We start from the raw sequence: 21,257 nt of genomic DNA, 5'->3' as shown, positions 1-21,257 counted from the left end.
ACATAAAGGAACTAAGGGCACTTGAAGGCCCTATCTCGCATTTAGGTTCTATCAACGACATTCAGAACATTGATGTGGCAGCAAACAACTATTTGCTACGCTCTGTGTGTGTGTGTTGTAGTCATGGATGTATAAAGAGAACTGGGTTCAGCGTCGGCGGCTCGACTCGACTGCAGAGAATAAAGTTACCCGGACCTTTCGCACCACTTCCGCATCTATTGGCGTTTAAATGGCAAGCGCACTGGCGTTTCCTTTGACCCCGCCTCCCAGCCGCTCGGTCTCGGCTTGCTCACATGAACGGTAGTTTATTAATTAAGCCTCGGGAAATAACTCTGGCTTCAGCTATTAGTTGGTTTTACAAGTTGTAGGAACTAATGATTTGAATAAGGGCCATTCAAGCATTCTTAATGGGAAGTTGATTTTCCTAAAAAAGAAAAACATCCACAGATTTACAGATCGGGCCGGTAGATTTTCTGTAATCCGACAAAAAGACAAACAAACTAAAACGAAAACTATGTTTAGCTAACAAACGTGTATGGTTAGTAAAAAGATCATGGTTTGTGTTCAAATAATAACGTAATAACATTAAACGTCACAACCGTAATAATGTTACTTTCGTAACAGCGTTACTATCTTAAATAAATAACAACCGCTCTTAGCAGACTTTCTTCCAAACGTAACCTAACAAGCTTACTTTTGGTTTCACATTGGACACAAACAGCTGTCTCCTGGGTGAAAGTCCTGTGTTTGTTTGACCCATCCAGCACCCCTCCTGCTTGTCCTTTATGGACTTTTTTTTGCTTTATATTGCTTTATATTCTTGTACTATTTTCTGTGACTTAATACTTAGTCTACCATCTAGTTTTTAACGTGTCAGTGAGCCTGCATTTCACACCTACACACATTCGTAATTGTTCTGATTGCAGATACAGTAGATTCATGACCAAGTCAATAAAACCTCAGGGTATTTCTCCACCTTCCTCATGCGTGGCCTTGCGCATCGCATCCTGTATGACCGATCCAACCAGGAAGTCATCAGGAAGCTGTCTGGGGTTACAGCGACAGGTTGCATTGTTTAGCATTTAAATAACTCCCTGTCCCTCTATCTCTTCTAGGAGGAAAATTGCACTGCCGGGCGCATCTTAGCGTCCTAGCATATCGTGTTGTTTTCCAGGTTTGAGCTGTGCTTGGCTGACTGAGTCCAGGACAGCTGTGAGTGAGGCCCATTCACTGCTCTGTCAGGGGTGGAGATGGAGGCACTGAACTGAGGCCAGCCATCCTGTGCTACTCCTACATGTCACCTTTTCTCTCTGTAATGGCTTCCTGTGTGGAAGACAGCTTGGAGTGAAAAGGAAGGAGAATTTTTACGTGTGTGTGTGTGTGTGTGTGTGTGTGTGTGCGTGCTTGTGTGTTCACAGAAATACAGGTAAACAAATAACATCATGTCCTTGAGCACAATCCTACATAAACCTCAAGGTCTTAGCATCCGATAGATGACGTAAGCTCCCATGTGTGAGTTACATAAGAAACACCGAGTGCGACATTGTGTGACCCTCTCAGAAGAAGAAAAACAATTTTCTCCGAACCATAAAATGTTTTCATAAAATGTGTCATTTAAAGATGAAGCAGCCGGGTGTGAGAAATGCTTAAATGATCAGAAATGATGTCTCAGACATTTCATTTCATGTGGTTTTGCTTAATATACGACATAAAACGCTTTTATATTCATTAGTTGGAACATCACTTTTCTCGCCACAGTGACGATCTTGTCAAACACAAGTTCATCTCATGTGTCGCCACTTGTTGATTTGTCCATTTGTGTTGTTTTTTGGGGGGAATTTGATGCCTTGATTTGACAGTAGGGGTGTTGCGATATACCTGTATTGGCGATAACCTTGATATTTAGAAAATGATGTATTGATATGTTGATAATACACATATGATAATATTGTGTAAATAATTCAGCGCCTCTTAAATCATTATATATATATATAAAGTTATGGTTACAGACCCTCTCTCCACCTCCCTACACTCGTATTTTGAGTGTAATTCATTTTCAGGAAAAGAAACAAAAAGCACCTTACACAAAGTTATAAATCAATTTGACTGATAGTACTTTTTTTAAATGTTCTATAGATATCAGGGTAATATTGTGACCGTGATTTATTTTTGCCAAGATAATTGTGTAGTGAAAATCGGATATTGTGACAGCCCTATCCGACAGTGATCGTGGAGACAGATGGGAGATGTGTGTGAAAATAAGAGTATGGAGAACGACAAGACGCAAAAAAAGTCTGGACTCTGCTCGGGGGCATTTGCGCCCATCTGGTATAATGCGCCCTGACCACCCTGAAAGTGAACCAATTCCCCTCCAGTATGCATCTTCATAAGCATAACATCCAAGTAGAATCTAAACCCACACACACACACACACACACACACAGAGAGAGGAGGCAGAATAAAGCAAAGTCGTGCATGGACTACAGCCACCCATGGTGCCATGGCAACGGAGAAGTGAAGAGGTGAGTTGTGAACAGGAACAAGGTGCGACTGTAATACATTTCTCAGGGCACAGTTGCTCATAAAAAAAAATGTTTTATTGCCAATTTTGTTCATTCCCTCCATGATCATTTTTCTTTTAATTATTTCCCCCGGTTTTAAACCACCTTCCTTACCTGAGGGGAGAATGTACTCCGTAGAGAGAGCGAGCACGTTATTGTTATGACCTTAGCTCAATGTAGAACTAGAAAAAAATCTACAAATTTATGCAATCAAAAGACAAATGCCAGAGCTGCAGTGTGCAAAAACACATGCGCAGCTGAGGTTGGTTCCTTTTCACCACGTGAAATGTATATGTACTGTAGATACCACAAGCTGCAGACTCTGCACAAGTACAGGCAGCGTTCTGAGAGAAGCATGTCCGGATTTCCTGAGTAATGACAACACTAGTCCAGGGGCACGCTGACTGCTGAAGTCTGCTGCGCTGACATTTGTATTATCAATCTTAAAAGGACAAGGAATGCTTATTTCACCGCGGCTCAGATTTATTGCGTTATGGCTGTTGCTGAGCTGTTTAAGGGCCCCAGTATTTCTAGTGGCACCACAGATTAGAAATCACTTGATGTCTACAGTTTAAAGTTGCCAAAGGGGTATAAAACATATCCTGCATAAGCTGGCACTCTATCCTAGAAGCCTTTGCATTCCTACAAAGAAGCTTGTGTGCATAATTGAAAACACCTGTCCACATTTCTCAGCGTAGTAATTCAAAATGTGCAGTGAAAAAAAAAATGTAATAATTGTGTTATTAGCATGTATCATTTTTTTGAAGTATATCACACATGCAACTTGTCAGGTGACCTAGACTGACTGTTTCTGTGCAACAGCATCCACTGTGGAATTCTTACCCCGAGGCCACTGTGACGCAAACAGTGCTGTCTCTCTCTACATGGGATCTTGTGTCCTCGCCACCTTCTCAATAATTCAATGGAAAGAGTAGACGTCAGCTCTGGTATAATTACTGAGTGAGGGTGACAAGCTCCTCTGTCAAGGGCAAAATGGGACCAAGCTCCACAGAGAGCTAAAAGACACAGCAACAGTGTGTACCGTGGCGCTGTCGATGACAAAAGCTTCAGCTGCCAGGAGATGATGAAACTGCAGGTAATTTGTGGGGAAACGTATTGTGACAGCATTAACTGTTTTTTGTTTTTCAGTAAGAACTCAACTCGGCTGCAGAGCAGCTCCAAACTGGAAAGACTCACAGGTGCAACATTTTAGTTCTGGACTTTAATGTGCGTCTTGGGCTTTAGAGTTGTTCTGCAAGTTCTCAGCAGTCAGGAGGCAACCGGATTCATCACAGTTAGACAGAGGGGTGTGTGAGATCTGACTTCAGCTCTGGGCCCAGCTGAGACGACAGACCCTGTTAATATAACACCAGCCAAACCCCCCCCAACTTCCTACTCAGAGAAACCCTCGGCATAAGCATACCTGCCAAGATATGACTAAAACTGTTACTGTCACCGGGACCTAAAAACCTGGCATGGGCAAAAGCTTGGCATCAGGCCCCCGGTTTTAAAGGAGCTAGACGAAGGAGGCAGTCATTAGAAGATTTTTTGACACACTGTCTCCCACGGGCACCCAGGAAGAGGTCTGGACCAAAATGTATCACGTCTCCCAGAGTAGGAGTGTCTCATTCATCCTAATGTTAAAAGGCTGAGCTGATCCGAGATCAGCCCTGATGATGAAACTCTTCTTAAGGGTCTGAAATCGTACACAATGGTATAGTTTACATATAACCTGCTGTATTTCTCAAACCATTTGAGAAACATTATTGCTTAGCTATCTCTTATATTCAGTGTCTGCCCAATATATCGACACGATAAAGCTCTTGAATAAATTTGTATTCTACTCCACGGATCATTAATGAAAACCACAGCCATGCTATGGCGACTCTGTGAGGCTGTACTTATCCACGGTGGTGCTTTCAGCTAATTGCTAACATCAAAACGCTAATGTTCCCACAATGATGAAGCTACCATGCTGATACAGTATTTAGTAGGTATTACGTTTCACCACTTTAGCTTTCTGTGTTAGCGTGCTACATTTGCTGATTAGGACTAAACACAAAGTACAGCTGAGGCATAATGGTTTTAGTTTTGCAGGTATTTGGGCATAAACTATTGGACAAGTTTAAATTTAGTGAGTGGATCACCAAAGCCATTGGGATTTGCCCTTTGGCACCACACATTTCATGGCAATCCATCCCATAGTTCTGGAGACATTTCCCTACAAGCCTAAATGTATATTCTGGGGTTCACCAAAGTCGGTAGGCTTTGGACCATGAATGACACAAGTTCCTGTAATGTTGATCATGATGTAATGTGCTGTGTTTAATCAAAAGGCTGCTGTTTGCCGGTCTCCGTGCCATGCACACCCCTCGGTCCGCACATCAGAAGCCGGCGCAGAAAGGTCACAGTTAGTGCTTGATGGCAGCTGAGAGGCAACACAAAGGGCTGCTTGTAACCTGTTGGGTTCCATTCGTTTCACCTCAAATTTTAATTATGATTTGGCACGTCAAAAAGGTTTCCGCACGAGATATGTATGTGCCTTCTTTAAAGCTTCTTAAAACAGGTGGGCAGGGCGAGGGGATGCTGACTGTGGGCTGCTTTATGCTAACTAGCTTAGCATAAAGTAGCCCACTGTCAGCATGCCTGACTCAACACATAGCGCCCAGAAAATGAACAGTGTCACGTTTGAAGCGCAACGCCGTATATAAGGTGTGCTTTCTGGCACTAATCATGTTGCACCATTCATGTGAAATCAAAGTCATAACTCCTTTTCATAGCAATTACTTATTAATCATAACACTTCTCAGGCCTTATGGTATGGCAAACCTCTGTTTTCCACTATAATCACACAACCGAATTTCATTCTAAAGATCTTGGTGTTTTAAAATATAGACATCCGTCATATTCTGAGGGCGCAACTCTGCTGCAATTTCACGGTGGTTCTACTCTCCTGCCACGTTCATAATTAGAGGAATCAGTCTCCGGGCTTACAACTCGTACAGTGTGATCCAAACTGTTAACTTTGAGATCTGTGACCACCTTAAAATGATTCACTAGCCATTCCAGACTCTTATTTTGCCAGTCTTTTTCTTTCCACTGTGACAGATCGCAGCCCAGAGGAAAAACATTCCGCAGCTGAGGAGCTCCAGCGCAGACAGGTGATTCCCTTCTAATGGATGTTAATGTGGTGGACATGACTGAAGATATTCCCAGTGGTGTACACTTACAGTTAATTGATAATTGAGGTCTATGAAAAGATGCACATTAAATCATGGCCAATGAGCCTGCCTATAAGGTTGCAGCAATTTAAAGAACAAGTCTCCAGAGTCTCTTAAGGTTTCCCCACAACTGAAATGCACTCTGAATGAATAATTAAGGTGGAAATATTCTCTACTCATATTACCTTACTTAAGACATTACTATTTCAAACATGTAGCATATTGCATAATGTCGAAATGCATAAACACTTTCACCTCCGCCAACTCCAGGCTGCTTCCTCGATGCCGCCTTATGTCACTGTTTGATCTGTGCGTTTTCCTCGTGTTGAGATGTGTTTCTGTGATTTACTTGAATTGAATGCTTTGTCATATTTAACATGAATAATCTGCAACCATGGCTGCACATAAATTCATGTCTGTTTTGCTGCTCTTTGCTACCAGCTGGTATCTTTACCACAGAGATTCTTTCCGCAGTAGAGGCAGTGCACGGAAGCTTTTGAGTTTTCCACATGCGTTTTATGTTTACAAGTGCAAAGAAAGTTGTTTAAAACATATTTCAATCATGCACTGTTCATTGTGTATGATGCTTTTTTTGCAGCTTTGGATTGACCTGGGCGCCATTGGTTGAAATTATAATATTAACATGAATATTTCTTCAAAACCGATGTGTATCATATTGCACACGTGTGCAAAATCACAAATAACATCAGCTGATGTTTGGTGCAATGAACTGTGTTACACCGTCACATTTCATAAGACATTTTTTTCCCCAACAGGCACAATGAGCGTGGAACCGTTCATTTTAACAACATAAAGGAAACAACACATTCTGATCATCATGGTTCTATTGAAAGTACTGAATTATACCAACACATCGTATATGAGTGGACCAAACATATCCAGGGTTAAGGGAGTATAGGACACAGGACGATATGTTGTTGACATGGTAGATACTAGTATATGTATGTGTTTGTGTTGTTCCTTACTGTTATGTCATCTCTTTTCTTCTTATTGTAATTGCTTTTATTAATTCTGTTTTTACCATGTAAAATGCCTTTGCACCTTTTTAAAGCGCTATACAAATAAAAGGTATTGTTATTAATATTACTATTATAAACAACAGACCCAGTGAATGACTGACCTTAAGGAGGACTTTATTATAGAGGAGGACGTTGTTTCCTTGTTATTACAGTATGTTAAGTCAGTGCCTAAACAAGGCCAGACTAGGACCAAGGACCAAACTGTTCAAACATCTTATCATTGTCTTTGATGTGACATGTCATTGTGACTGTGTTGTGGCTGTATGTATTTGAGTTAAACGGGTTTTTCCAAGGCGTCTCTGTCTCGCCCGATGTGGCGGCGGAGGCGTGCTCAGATGACGTGGTTCCATGATGCTGAAATAGTATTGGAGCGACTGTACAAACAGATCAGACAGGTTTGGCCGGATGATATGTAATCGTGCTGCCTACCAGTCAGCCATGTTGTTGTTACCCAATTAATGACTCATTACCTGTTTAGCTAGAGCTAGGCCACCTCAGGTTACAAGGGCCACCAGACCTGCACTTCACCCTCTGGCTCAAATCTGGTTAGTTTCACATAATTGGCACAGATCAGATGCTTTTTTGCTTTTGCTTTTGCTTTTAAGGAAGAAGGATCGAGTTTCACGAGCGTTGAAAGTGATGCCATTGGCTACTGGTGAAGAACAAACACTGATTATCTGTCAGGTTTGGGGATTAAAACATCAGGTTTTTTGTTTGTTTTTAGAGCTCATTAGCATCCGTTGATCTGTTATCATTGTGTGGATAAACAAATCTGCAGAATTCATATTTCTTTGTTTTGGGTTGCACAGCATTAATGCACACATCCTTGTTCAGTTGTTTGCACAGAACTATATATATATATATATATATATGTGTCTTCACAGTTTTAGGTTAGTGTATTCGCTGTGTGTTTTTCAAGGGCAACTGGGAGTCTTTTCTCTCTGATCAGTCAGTTATTGTAGCTCTCTGTTCACTTAAAACGTTTGTTCTTCTTGCCAAACACAGTCCCATTAATACTGCATGAATAAGAGAAAAAAAAAAAGCAAACGCAAATAGAGAGCAAAACAGCAGCAAACCACCAAACAGCCATGCATGCATTTGTTTAATATTCTCTGTGCTTTCAGCCCAAGCTGCTCGGCCTGTGCACTGTCTAGTCAAATCATGACAGCCAAGATTAATCTGGCTCTTTCAGAAACATACATCACTGAGCAGAACTGTATGCAAAACAACTTTTTGGTTGTACACTATAGGCCAAGTATATAGAAAGGGAGAGCAGTTTTATTAAAGCATCTTTCAGTTGCTTTGTCTTCATCGTGACTGTATTATGATGCAGCGCACACAACGGTGTTCAACAGAAAGGAAACGGATTCCCGTTTTGCATGCATGTTTTTTGATTCCTGGTTTTGCACAGAGCTAACTTTGTGCTCAGTCTGATACTCCATAAAAATATTCCCATGAGAACTTACAGTAGGCCTGAAGAGGAACTGGATGGACGCAAACCGCACTAACTCCGAGCTAATCAATGTGTTAGTGTTTGAGAGCAAGATAGGGAATGGCTTTGTCCAGAGGCCTTTCACATGGTAAGTGAGGCCTAATCTCTTAGTAGTACTATGGCCAAACCAACCATTTCTAATGGCAGACAGTGGGCTTTTGAACACCATTGAAAGCTGGGTGGTGTGATAGACCATGGGGAAATTTCCTGGCAAGGTCTGAAATTCAGCTGCTCTTTTATTCACATAACACAAACAAATGTCTTTATCTATCTCAATCAAAAATACGCTACCTCTCTTAAAAACACACACACACACACACACACACACACACACACACACACACACACACATACTGAATGGCGTATGGGGCCAGGTGGTGTGGTTATTGCCAGATCTTGCTCTCTGCTCTCCTGAGTGCAATTGGTAACCTGAGCTGCCTGTTTGAATAACTCAGTTATCCCAAAAGCTTCCTCGCTGCAGAGACATCATGGAACAGTGCCCAAAACACACTTTGTTCGAAGCTCCTGATAGTCACTGACTGCGTGATGAATACTGAAGTTCAGCTTTCAAAGTCACTTTGACTGTCTTGAGGTGGCTTATCATAAGAAACAAGTGAGATTTAAAAAGTTGGCTGGATAGCCTTACGGGCGCAGCTTGTATCCAAAATCTGTCATCCGAGTGTCACTCAGTGTAAGTTAGTCAGTGTGAATGTGTCAGCTGATGAGATGCGACAGCCAGGCCCGGGGCCTCCTCATTTAATTAGGGAGCCCGTCTTGTTTTGGGGAACTCACAACTAAACCCGTCTCCCAACATCTCCCGGAGCATTTTCTATTTAAAACACTATTCTGTGTAAATGTTGCTTAGATGTTTTCTGCTTTAAATGTAACCTTCAGGTATCCAATAATCTGCCTCACGTCAAGGCTAAACTGGGTTTACTGTCTCTGTCAATGTCAGTCATTTGTCCAGCAAATATTTGTTTTCACCCCTCCCCCCCCTCCCAACACCATCCTGTAAACTCTACACAGTACTTTCCCTTTGCTGTCGTCCAATTCTTACACAATGTTTTATTTTGTCCAAACTTTGAGTCAGAGATGAGATAATTCTGATTTGAATACTTTTGTGGTTGTTGTTGGGGTGTTAATAAACATTAAGAATGTCTATTATTCAGTTCCTTTTCCCACTTTTGAGATTAGCCACAGAGTAGTGTGGACACGGCCTCAAGCTCGAGTAGAGCAGTATAGAGTACTCCACTCTGTTTAACTCATCGTATGTATATCGTGCAGTGTAGGCATGATGATGACAGACGTTTCTGTAATATTAATAAATGAACACTTCTGGGTAATGTGCCACAGAGAAAATTTTGCTTTTGTATGTATTAAAATAAAAATATTTTGCCAATTTCTCTTACCTGTCAAGTATTATATACATAAAATATGACAAAGAGAACGATATTAATCCGTGCAATACGCACAGTATATGGACAGAAAAAGGGCTTCATGTCATTTAAAAAAAAAAAAAATGTTGAATAAACTTTATTCACTGTATAGAAAAGTTAAAACTGTTATCTCAGAACATAACATGAATTCATTGCAATAAAACACGACTGACATAAATAGCTGTTATGCTGAAATAATGATTTCATTAAATAAAAAGCGTTTGAATGTTATAACGGATTTGTAAAACATGAAATTGAACTGGGTACAACACAAAATAAAGTATTTTGTTAAAGAGTGGGAAAGGCGACTTGATTAAAATGAGGCTCTCACACATGTCCCCCCCCCCCCCGTGGCACCGGGAGTCGGCCCGGGGGCGCCCTCTAGGCGCACCGTGCGGCACTGCGGCAGCGGAGCGCCTCCTCCCTCCTCCTGGAGCCGGAGTTGCATTCCTCTCCTCTCCTCTCCATTCACACGCAGGGAGCCGCCGGAGAGAGAGCACCGCCGCTCCGTGACCAGAGTGGAATGTCCCCCAAGTTTTGGAATTTTAAAACCATGGAAAGGATATCAAACCTACGGATCACTTGAACCTGTAAGTACCGTGGGAACTCCGGTGAAGGGCTTTTTTTTGTGTCGTGTGGAAGGAGCAGGTTTTGGAGGAGAGCCGGCTTAAATATTTAGGTTACATTTCTCTCTCTCTCTCTCTCTCTCTCTCTCTCTCTCTCTCTCTCTCTCTCTCTCTCTCTCTCTCTCTCTCTCTCTCTCTCTCGCTCTCTCTCTCTCTCCATTGCTCCGTGTGGTGAGTTTGTCGTTGTGTTTCCCTCCCGGCTTCTCCTCCGCTCTCGGCGTCTGGTTTCTCCACGAGTTTGGAGAGCTCGAGGCTCCAACCAAACCCAGGACTGAAACGGGCATGAAGAGGAAATGTAGCGTCGCTCTAATATCCAGTTCTGTAGGTGTGTGTGAGTGTTTGTGTATGTCTTGGTGTGTGTGTGTGTGTGTGGAGGCTTGTGTTTGTGTTTGCGCTGTGTTGAACGTGCGCCCCGGTGTGACCACCAGTCAGATTGATCCACACCAAACTGTAAAACAGCGGATGTTTTGAATTAATCAGCACTTATCTTGTTTAGTTCTTTTTTTCTGCGGTCAGCACCATGGCGCTTGAAACTTAAGAACATGTTTGCGTTGCCTCTGGTTTGGTGCAGTGCGAGGTGAGTTTCTGGCTGGTTTTTGAGAACATCGGCTGCAGCAAAAAAAAAAAAGAAGAGACTTTTTATTTATTTATTTTTGATCTGGAAGAGCTTCGCCTGGCTGTAATGTCTGGAGTCGTGTAATAAAAGGAGTCTCCGGGACCAGTGTTTGGTGACACGGACGAGCTATATGCTGCGTATATGACTGTTGCGTTGCCTTCACAGGGGGAATGGCACCACCACGCACACAGTCACAGGTATGCACTGTCGCCTGGGTAAATAGTCCGGGGAGACTTGCATGCTTTACGATTAAAACATCTATTTTTCATGCTTGTTTTTTTTCTTCTTCTTCTACTTCTTCTTCCATTTGAATGTATCCTGCCCCGGCGTTCTTAAACGGACCTAAGGGAGGAGTGATTTCTCCTCGGGGACGTGGTGCTTTGCCTTTTCAAATACAAAAAGAAAAGAAATCGATCAACCTATTAGCTTTGAAATAATTCGAAATTGTGTTGGTGTGGTGTGAAAACAGCGTTAATCTGCTGACGAACGAGAGGCAATTTGTAAGCTTTGTTATTCGACAGCAATTGAATTCCCCTTTTTGAGCAGGGATGGAGTGGTGAGTGTCTGTGGGTGTGTTGAGTGCGCATTGGTGTTCAGCTATTGGAAATGCTCTCATTGCTCCATCGGATTCTCCTCACTTCTAGTTTTTTTTAATTTTTTATTTTTTTTAATCAAATCCCGGTTAACCAAATTAGACTACCCACCCCGACCCCGCGCGCTACGTGAATTAATTTGGAGCCCGTTTTAAACATGTATTCATGAATCATATTAGATGAGCAAGGGCTTTGACATCATTTGAACCTTTTCTTTTTTGGGGAGGAAAATGAGGTGGGGAGTAGAGTCAGACTACAGCCTAAACACAATCACTGCAATATGCATTTATTATCAAAGAAGGAGTCCTGCATTGTATTTACTGAGCATTTTAGATAGTTGATATAAACCTATAGTGCTGATTGATGTATTTTATCTAACATGGCACCACACTATTTTATCTAACATGGCCCCCCCCCCCCCCCGCCCCAATAAGACACAGGCATTGTGTGACTAACACGATAACTCTTTATCAGAAGTGACTTGACCCAATTTTGCCTCAGCTCAGTCAAGCAGCAGCAGCAGCAGCTTTCTTATTGACAGTTAAATGCGGTGACCAGCAATTCACATTTAAATGATGCGGGATGTGAACCGTGACATGAGTGTTTGTTTAAAGAGGTGCTGCCCAGTCGCAGCTTTCAAATCATTCAACCACAGACGAGGCTTGCCAGGTCACCAACCACACAACGGAGGTGCACCGAACTCCTTCCACCCAAACGCTTCTACTCTACACGGCTGTGTGTGTGACTGACAGCAAAGGAGTGGCAGTAATGTAAACCAAACATGGCGACGGCCCTCTTTGTGCAAAGACTGTGTAATCACATTTCATTTAATTTATCTGACAGGTGTGGAAATGATTATCCAACTATGGTGATATTTGTACATGTACAAACAACCACATGTTCTTGTGTAGCTTCGTATAACTGGGAGAAACAATCTCACCTTGGTTTTCCCTTCATGGTTTCAAAAAGTTCCCACCTTATACAGCTGAGGCCCTCTTTCTTTTTTTTTTTTTTTTGGGTGGGGGGTGCAAAACTGTGACCTTGCATGTCATTTCACATGAAAGCTGGCAACCCAGCCAGAAAATTACAAGCAATTTGCCTCAATCTTCCCTAATTATGATACAAATCTGCCCCACAATAGAGCAGCAGTGTCGTGCGTCTTTGTAAAAAGCCTGTCCTGTCCGGTCGGTCGGGCTGCTGGTAAATCTGTGATGTCCAAACTTTGGAATTCGAGCTGACATGTGCACTTTGCACCCCGCCGGTCCTGCTTTTGTGTGACTCCCCCCCCCCCCCCCCATCACATTCCTCTGGACTTTTCAGTGACTGGCATATTCAAGGTTTAATTAGATTGCAGACGGATGACAAAGCAGAAGAGCTGTGCTCAAGTGAGAACTGAATCGCTGCTTACCACCAGTAAGACTGGCCCTAAATATTTTGTCTTGGTGTATATAGAGATAAAGGGTTTCAGAATAACCAATTAAAGGAGAAGATTTGAATTAAATCCCACCACGCTCACAAGGGGCTCTCTCAGCTGGTAGTAAAACAACTACTTTACTGGGTCATTGAAATTGTTCATATATGTGAAAGGACTTAAAGTGCATAATCGTATTCTTCAGGGTCTGCTGTCCTGTGTTTCATTGCTTTCATGCGGCGAGTCGATATATGGACTGTGTTTACGCTCACAGTGTGTGTGTGTGTGTCACTAGACTGCAAAATCCAGCTCCTTTTCCAGCTTCCCTTATACTGTTCGACATTTTAAACCAGTGTGACAACCTCATGTTTAGGCATTTCCTCTTCTCGCCTTCTCTCTCTCTCTCTCTCTCTCTCTGCCGTTCTTCCTGCCTCCAGACTTATGCTGCCACTCAGGCTTTCTTTCCTCACTCTCCCCTTCTCTCTCCCTGCTCTTCCTGTCAGGAGCCCACCGTTGTCTGCGTCTACCTCCCTTCTTCCAAACCACCTCTCTCTCTCTCTCTTTGCCATTTTTCCAAGATCTGTCTCCCCATCCTCCCTTCCACTCTCCTCTTTGTGTACTGGTTCCCTCCTTCCTGAGAACATGCACATGCTTCCTCACTCTTCCCTCATCATCCTCTGCCTGCCTCTCTCTCTCTCTCTCTCTCTCTCTCTCTCTCTCTCTCTCTCTCTCTCTCTCGGCATAATTCTCAGCAGTCTTAAAAACTTTCAACTACTTCTCCAGTACAATTCTGGTGGGATGACTGGTCTTGCCTGTCGGGTACGCCAAGGCCTGAACTCTCTCCCCCATGTGTGATCGAGGGCTTCCTTGGCACAGCGGCGCCGTAATGCAATATCTGCTTCCATATCATAGCCGACGGAGATGGCGTGTTTTTATTACATAAGTTTTCATTTGTGTCAGTCTCGCTAAAGAGGTTAGCCGTGTTGCCGGCGCTCTGCTCCGAGAGTGTGTTTTCGTTCCGTCTGTGTGCGTCTGCCTTTTTGCTCCTTTTCCTAACACCTCTTTTTAAGTTTCCTGTTTGGATTTTTACTTGCCTCACTTCCTTCCTTCCCTGTTTCTGTCACATCCTCTCCTGGTTCTCCATGTTGTCACCTCTCCATCTCTTTCCCATCCTCTCTCTCTCTTTCTATCTGAGTGTTTTTACTTGGTCTCTCCGGGGTTTGTGTGGCGCCCTGAGGCGAGGGAGCCACAAAGCAGCAACAATATTAAAACGCACTAAAGAGGGACCAGCAGCAGGGCTCTACCCGAAGGCCCTGTTGCACACACACACACACACACACACACACACACACACCGCTCTCATGGTGCTAACACCTCTCCAGCCGACAAGCCTTAATATGAAATAAACTCACTCGCCAATACCTGGCGGGCCTGTCTTGACTGACTGCTCAAATAGGAATGACCTCCATTTGGCCCAAATAAGAAGCCGGGGTTGAGAGTCAGTGGGCGGTGTTGAACTGCAAAGTGCTGGTGCATTACGAATCATATCAAGAGGTGAGCTTGCAGGTGAGCCGGCGGCATAAATCCTAATCAGTGCCAATCAGAAGTGATTTTAAAGACTGACTTATCTGCGAGCTTCATCACAATTTTTAAGAAGGAGAGTGCGCTCGGGCCTGGCAGTTTTATTTTGGTCCCAGGAAACTGCCTGACTTAGACAGGGTGCATGAAGCGAGCGCCAGTGTGCGTAGAATTTAAAAAAAATGAAAGCCTTGTCTATTGTTTGATGCTTTGACCTTCATTGTTGCATCCCTCACTTCAGATGTAGCCAAATAAATATGACCACTGTGGTGGCGGAGCAGAAATTTCCTCTGCCAGAAAATGGCATTTTTTTTTTTTTTTTCTGTGAGTGAAGCAGCCTTAGTTTCTCTGTCTCTGTCGTGCTCATCCAAGTGAACTGTCTGTTATGTATAATTAATTTTCTCCTCTCTCCCAGTTTATTTTTATCGCCCACTTTTAACCATTCCTTCAAAGGACCCCTCCCCCGCATCCGTCCTCCACAGTGCCTGCTGAAAGTGACAGCTGCTCGGGTACGGGGGATGCTTTTTGAAGCAGGCACTAAAAAGGCCGCTCACTCAAGTCGACTCGGAAATAGGGGAAAAAAAAATAAAAAATCTGCCGTTGTGACGGTATCAAAAACACGCCTGCTAATCTGGCTGCAAATTGAAAATAAACTCTGTCTCCAGTGTGCCGCCTGTTGGGGGAACGGAATTTACACGGCCTCCTTTTGTGCAAAGCGTTGTTGATTAGTTCGGTTGACATGTGAAGCGGAGCGATGAGATTGACTGAAGTAGGACGCGAAGAACTTGTTCACCGCTACCCAGGCATTTCGTTTTATTGACGGGAGCACTGCATTGGATTCCTTTTCTTGTAAAAAAATCTAATTGATAATCTCTCGTAGTGTGTGGAATGGGCTCTCATCCAAACCAAAGACACGCCGTCATTGGTTGCGTTTGACCCTCGGTCTCCTGGCACGTCACCGCTGGGATCGAGTTCCAGTTAATCCTGCTGGTTCTGCTTGAAGGTCCAAAAGATGCAGCGTTGACCCCGGTTCCACTTCTGACCCAGTGGCCTTGTGTAAAAATCCCAGCGCCCCCTGCAGCTCGTGGGCACGGCCTCAGCATATGAGGTTTCCTCCCCGGCATGCCGATGCTCTTGTCAGCATTCTGTCCACCCCCCCCCCCCCCTCCTCAGACACTGACTCAGACGGGCAGCTCGGGTCCTCGATTTATGTGGACATAAAGAAAAATGGCTTCTCTTGTTGCATTTCCTCTTGTGAAGAAGAGCCGGTGCCTGCTATTGATCAGGAAGAAACAGTTCCTTCCTGTAAGATAAGTCGACAACTATATCAGTTTATCAGTATTGTTCTCTCGTTTTATTGCTAAGGTGTGCAGCCGGGCAGGGCAGGTGACACGCAGTTATTCCTGTGTCCCTTTTTATTCTCTTTCTCGCTTAGTATCTGTAGAGCGAGTCTCCCAAAATCCTGATGCAAGATGCTTATTGTTGTTGCATGTGGATCTCATGTCAGTCTTTAACTAATAAGTAAGAAGCGTGTGGTGGGGAAACTGAGTTCAATTCATTCGACTTTACCATGAAGTAGGCAGGTGTTTAATGGTACACTGCAGCTAGGACTATTTATTTATCAGGCTTTCTTAAGCAAAAATCATGTGGGGACATGTCTTGATGGAAATCATTTTAATTTGATCTTTTTCTAAATTCCTGGTGTTTTATTTTGTAATTTAAGTTAAAATGTATTTGAACAGATACAAACAGACAAACAGGTAACAGTATTATTACCTTTTTAGTTATAAGATATCCAAAGACCTGCCAAAATAAACATTTAGCAACAGCAATACAGCCAGATCATCAGTTATGGGATCGGCGAAGAAGCCTTCATATGACCTCCTTAAAGTTGTCATCTTCATCATTGACTCTAGCTAACATGTGATCATGTGATGCTATTTCTAACATTCCAGCTTCCATCCATTTTTAACGTAGTTGTCGAGGATCATTCGGGCAGGTGTGACAAACTCTACCTTTGTCACGGCAAAGTCATATTTTGGGCAATTCAGTTTGTTCCCCCAATAGGGCGACCGTGGCTCACTGGGTTAAAAGGGTTGTCTGGGAACCGGAAGGTCAACGGTTCGATCCTCGACTGGGAGGTGTCGTAGTGTACCTGAGCAATACACTGAACCCCAGGCTCCCCGGACACCTGTCATTGGCAGCCCACTGCTCCCTATATACAGGGATGGGTCAAATGCAGAGACAAATTTGCCCCTTAAAGGGATCAATATAGTAGAAAAAATTAAAATACGCAAAGTCTTTTTGTATTTTCTCAGTGACAATCAGTAAAGAAACGATGGCCGTGAACTATAGTGTGCAATGAATAGAATACAGTAGGTTTATAGTGATCCATTCATTTCTCAAGAGTTGATGTATATGAAAAAGCGTCGCAGTCAAACACACTCAAATGTTAGGATGTTGTCGAGGCCGTCGCTCATACCCAGCGTTTGCCTTCCTAAGTTCCCCTTGAGCAAACGACATCAGATTCCACTGGTTCAGTGGAGAAAAAAACAGCAGATCTTTGAGTATATTGCATCTGGCCCAGTGTGTGTGTGTGTGTGTGTGTGTGTGTGTGTGTGTGTTGCCGATGCTGAGATAGTCTCAGTTTAGATGAGGGAGCCTACTGGTTGTTTACCGTGCTCACTAGAGTCTGTCTGCCTCTTCAGGCATGTTTGGCTTGTTAATGAGAAGCACTGTGTGAGAGAGGAGACAGCGCACTGTGTGCCCGTGAATGCATTTGCATTGAGATTGGCTGTGCATCATCAGTGTGCGCACTATACAGGACCGTGGCGTACAGGATGCTGTGTGAACGCGTGCGAGCATCGGGGACTCGTCGTGCTAAATGTAAGGTAACGCTCTCCGCTGTGGAGCAGATGAAGCAGGAGAGAGTTTACACAGGCACATAGCCATTTATTGTTGTGATTAATGTTAATGGTGCAGTACCTCATAATTGCTTGCCCCCTTTTTCCCCTCTATTCTCAGTCTCTGTAGCTCCCACTTCTTCACTCCTGTCTTCCATCCTTCCCCCCCCCCCCCCCCTTTCTTGCACACACACACACACACCCTGGTTTGTGTTGTACCAAGGGAAAACTTAAATAATTCAGGCGGTCTGTTCTCCCCAGCTCTGTAAATAAGACTAATAGAAGGCGGGCCTTTTTAAGAGAGCCACTTGCCCAGGGAAAGCATGGCCGCGGGCTAGCCTATAAATCAGCTAGCTGCCTGTCTGGCTGTGTTGGCGGACTAGCCAGCCACAACCCCTATGTTAGCGGAAGGAAGGGCGACTTATTCCACAGAGGTCAGCAGTATGGCGTTGTCGCCCCCGAGGCAGTGGTGGTGGCGGTGGTGGGCATTGAGAAAGTTATTTATTGTGTGTGTGTGTGTGTGTGTGTGTGTGTGTGTGTGTGTGTGTGTGTGTGTGTGTGTGTGTGTGTGTGTGTGTGTGTGTGTGTGTGTGTGTGTGTGTGTGTGTGTGTGTGTGTGTGTGTGTGTGCAACATGCTCCACGGCTCATAAACCCCACACTCTGATGTCAGCACCTGCATGTGTGTTTACCAGATGGAGATAAGTGCTCATTTATTCATTTTGTTTATCACTCATTTTTTTTCCCCCGAGTGCCCGGCTCTCTTTAGATGTGGGCTGGTGCTTCTGGCTAGTGTGTGTGTGTGTGTTTGGTGATGTCTTAAGTAGTCAGACACTTCACAGAAAACCAGTCAATAAAGAAAAAAGAAAAACATTTTAGTTTTTCAGAATGGGCAGTTAGCCTTCTTAAATCCACCGTGCGATCCCACTTCAGCTGCAAGACGGAGGGTAGATTTTGAGTGGCTTTAGCTCTAAATCACTTTGGAGCACTTCCCAGCCTCTCACCTCCCCATATTTATCTCTCAGTAGCCACGTTTACACAGAAGGGCCAAGTGGGACCTCGGGTTTAGTGGCCAACTCAAAACTTTACTAAGCTCTGACTGAAAGCAGCGTTAGTTTATTTGAAGCTGTATCCCAAATTACAAATGATCGCTGTTAACAACAGTAACATACTTTTTAACCACAGACTTGTTCTTTTGAAGAAGACTGCTAAAATAGTGCAAGCCTGTTGGACCTCGTTGTAGGAACAGGGTGCTTTACTCGACAGCCCTAATCACAGTGTTACGTCCTTGCCTGAGAAATAGTTTGGATTCCTGGCGTCCATTGGCCCATGTTAACGGTGGAGCCAAATTCAAGTTGTCAAATCACAAATGAAGTCTGAAACTCCCCTTGAAACGTGTTGAAGCGGCACAGAATATCCTACACCTCCTTCCTTTACTACCTCCTTTTCATTCCAGAGCCTCTTTGTCAGCTCCCTCCTTTGTGCTCCTCTCAACGGGTTAAAGAGGGAGAAGTGATGAGTAGCCCGCCAAGTCTGGCCTCCATTGTGTGTTGGCATTGTGCCACTGCATAGCATGTCGACCATAGACACATGTACATGGGACTTTTCTCAACTCACAGGTGCTACAGTTACCCAGTAATACTTCCCCCACACTCCCTGCAAATCAATGCGAATACTTTACGGGTTGGTGGCATCAAAAGGCTAATGATACCACTCGTATGTCATTAGCAGCTCAATGCAAAAGGGCCTCAAACAAGGTTTAAAAGCTTTACTTTGTCCACAACATTGCTCTTCCTTTGGCCTTCAACATCCCGATAGGCATTGCTGAACATCTTGGAGAACCTCCTTCTTGCATCCAACAACTTTACTCAAAGTTTTTGGGATGCTCCTGAAAGACCGGTTGTTTTTCTTCTACTCCCTCAGTGGAAACATGTGCTTGAGGACCATAAAACCGTTCCCCTCCCTTTCGTCCCATACAAAGCTTGTTGAGGAGAAAACCACTCGACGGCATGTTGTGTAGACCATTGGTGGCTGCTCAGCCTAATTCTTTGAGCAGACCTGGGTTACCTCCATGCGGCAACAACATCCCGGGGGTGCTTTTAAGTCGTCTCTCCCTCCTCAGCCCCCCTGCAGAGGAGAGGGAAGCAGAGCTGGGGCTCTCTGGGAATAAGTACTTCAGGCCAGACAATGGCTGACCGACGGCACGGGGGTGGGGTGTTGATTGTAACCAGAAATAGCAGCAGGAGGAGGAGGAGAAGGCCTCCAAACAGGGAGGAGGGGTGAGATAGGGGGAGGTCGAAGGTTAGGCTGATCCCTACTTTAAAGGTGGAGTGAGGCCATGGAGGGTTTTTATTACCCCTGTGTTGCTTTTTTGGTGAACCTCTGAGCTACTGCTGCGCCATGGGGGAGGGGCATTGAGGTGGGGTTGTGAGTGCGAGCTGCACATTGCTGTCCCATGATGGCTCGAGTTGTGCTCGGTGGCCGCCGAGCATGTGACGAAGCGGCAAACGCGAAGGAATGCGTCAGCGATACCATTCGGCTCTTGTCGGGGGCCATCGCATTCCAAAATGAAATGGAGTGTGTAACTTGTGACTGGTGTGATGTGCTGATGCGTGGCAGCTGGGAGGAGCCGCTTCCTTTCTCTCTCTCCCAAGTCTTTCTCTCGGGGCTGTCCTCCCACCACTACCTCACCGAGATCCATGAATTCCTTGGTTCCCAGTGCATTTTTAAGAAATGCGGCTGTTCGGGCTGATCGGCCCGGCTCTCTGCTGTTCTCGGAGTGTGACCTCATTTGGCTCTTGAGATCAGCGGGACATGTTCCCCGGTGCACCAGCACACTCCCTCTGACTTCCCTCTGACACATGCCAGATAGTATTTGTCCAACTGAAATCTGAATGTAGAGTGTGGCTTAACAACATAAAACTAATTTTAGAGCAGACAAACGGAGGTAGAAAAGGTTACGTTTCCCAAGCAGAGACATCATCAAGCTGAAACATAGTTAAGAACTGCCATACATGACTTTTCCGTCACTCAAACTACTAAACAAGACAGATTTCAAAGCCATCGCCACATGTTCTGTTCTCCAAACATGGCACAAGCTGTTTTTAGCTCATTTTGAGCTCATTCAAGAGGCACACCTCATCCTGCCCTCGGCAATCAGTGCTGAAGTCAAACTTGGCCACAGCACAGACACATTTTCAAAAAGTAGCCCGTCTCCCAGTCTGCTTGTAGCTGCATCAACATAAAAGCCTTGAGCGTTTAGTTTTGTGAAAGGGCGGGATTGGAGAAATCGGAACAAAATGATGCCAGAGCCTACACCTCGGCCCGAAACGGCTGAGGGAAAAGAAGGAAGACAACAGAGGAGAGAAGGGAGGGAACTTGGCAGCACTCGCTAACTCGGAACAGCAACAAGGCAGCTCGCACCAAAGAATAATAAATAACGTTGTAGAGAGAGAAGCTCTTGTGTGCGAGGCAGGGCGGGGACAAAGAGGGTGGGGGGGAAAGAAGGATGACAAAAACTCAGAGAAGCTGAGTCAAACTCTTAATTGAGGACCTGAACGCAGCATTGGAACAGCTGCTGTTGCCACACCGGCTTTACGGCTTTTTTTTTTGATTTGGAAGCCAAACAGATGTTACGAGGGGGTGGCGATTTCATCGGACGAGAAGTTTGGTTTCAGGGAAGAGGAAGGAAATTAAACTCTCCCACTCTTTATGTGATTTCAGGGAATTAGTGTTACGGTCTGCTGGTCGCAGCAATGGTGATTGCGACACTGTGATATCTT

General features: G+C 44.3%; 1 pseudogene; it reads left to right on the top strand.

Moving 5' to 3' along the window:
• Window positions 1-10,249: 10,249 nt before the first annotated feature.
• Window positions 10,250-21,257, top strand: part of LOC142955020 (plexin-A1 pseudogene) — a 35,276-nt pseudogene continuing 24,268 nt past the window's right edge.

This window comes from Anarhichas minor, unplaced genomic scaffold (assembly GCF_050575085.1).
Source record: "Anarhichas minor isolate MPS153535 unplaced genomic scaffold, ASM5057508v1 ptg000021l, whole genome shotgun sequence".
Lineage (NCBI taxonomy): Eukaryota > Metazoa > Chordata > Actinopteri > Perciformes > Anarhichadidae > Anarhichas > Anarhichas minor.
Note: the sequence above shows the minus strand (reverse complement) of the source record. Positions and strands in the feature narration are given on the sequence as shown.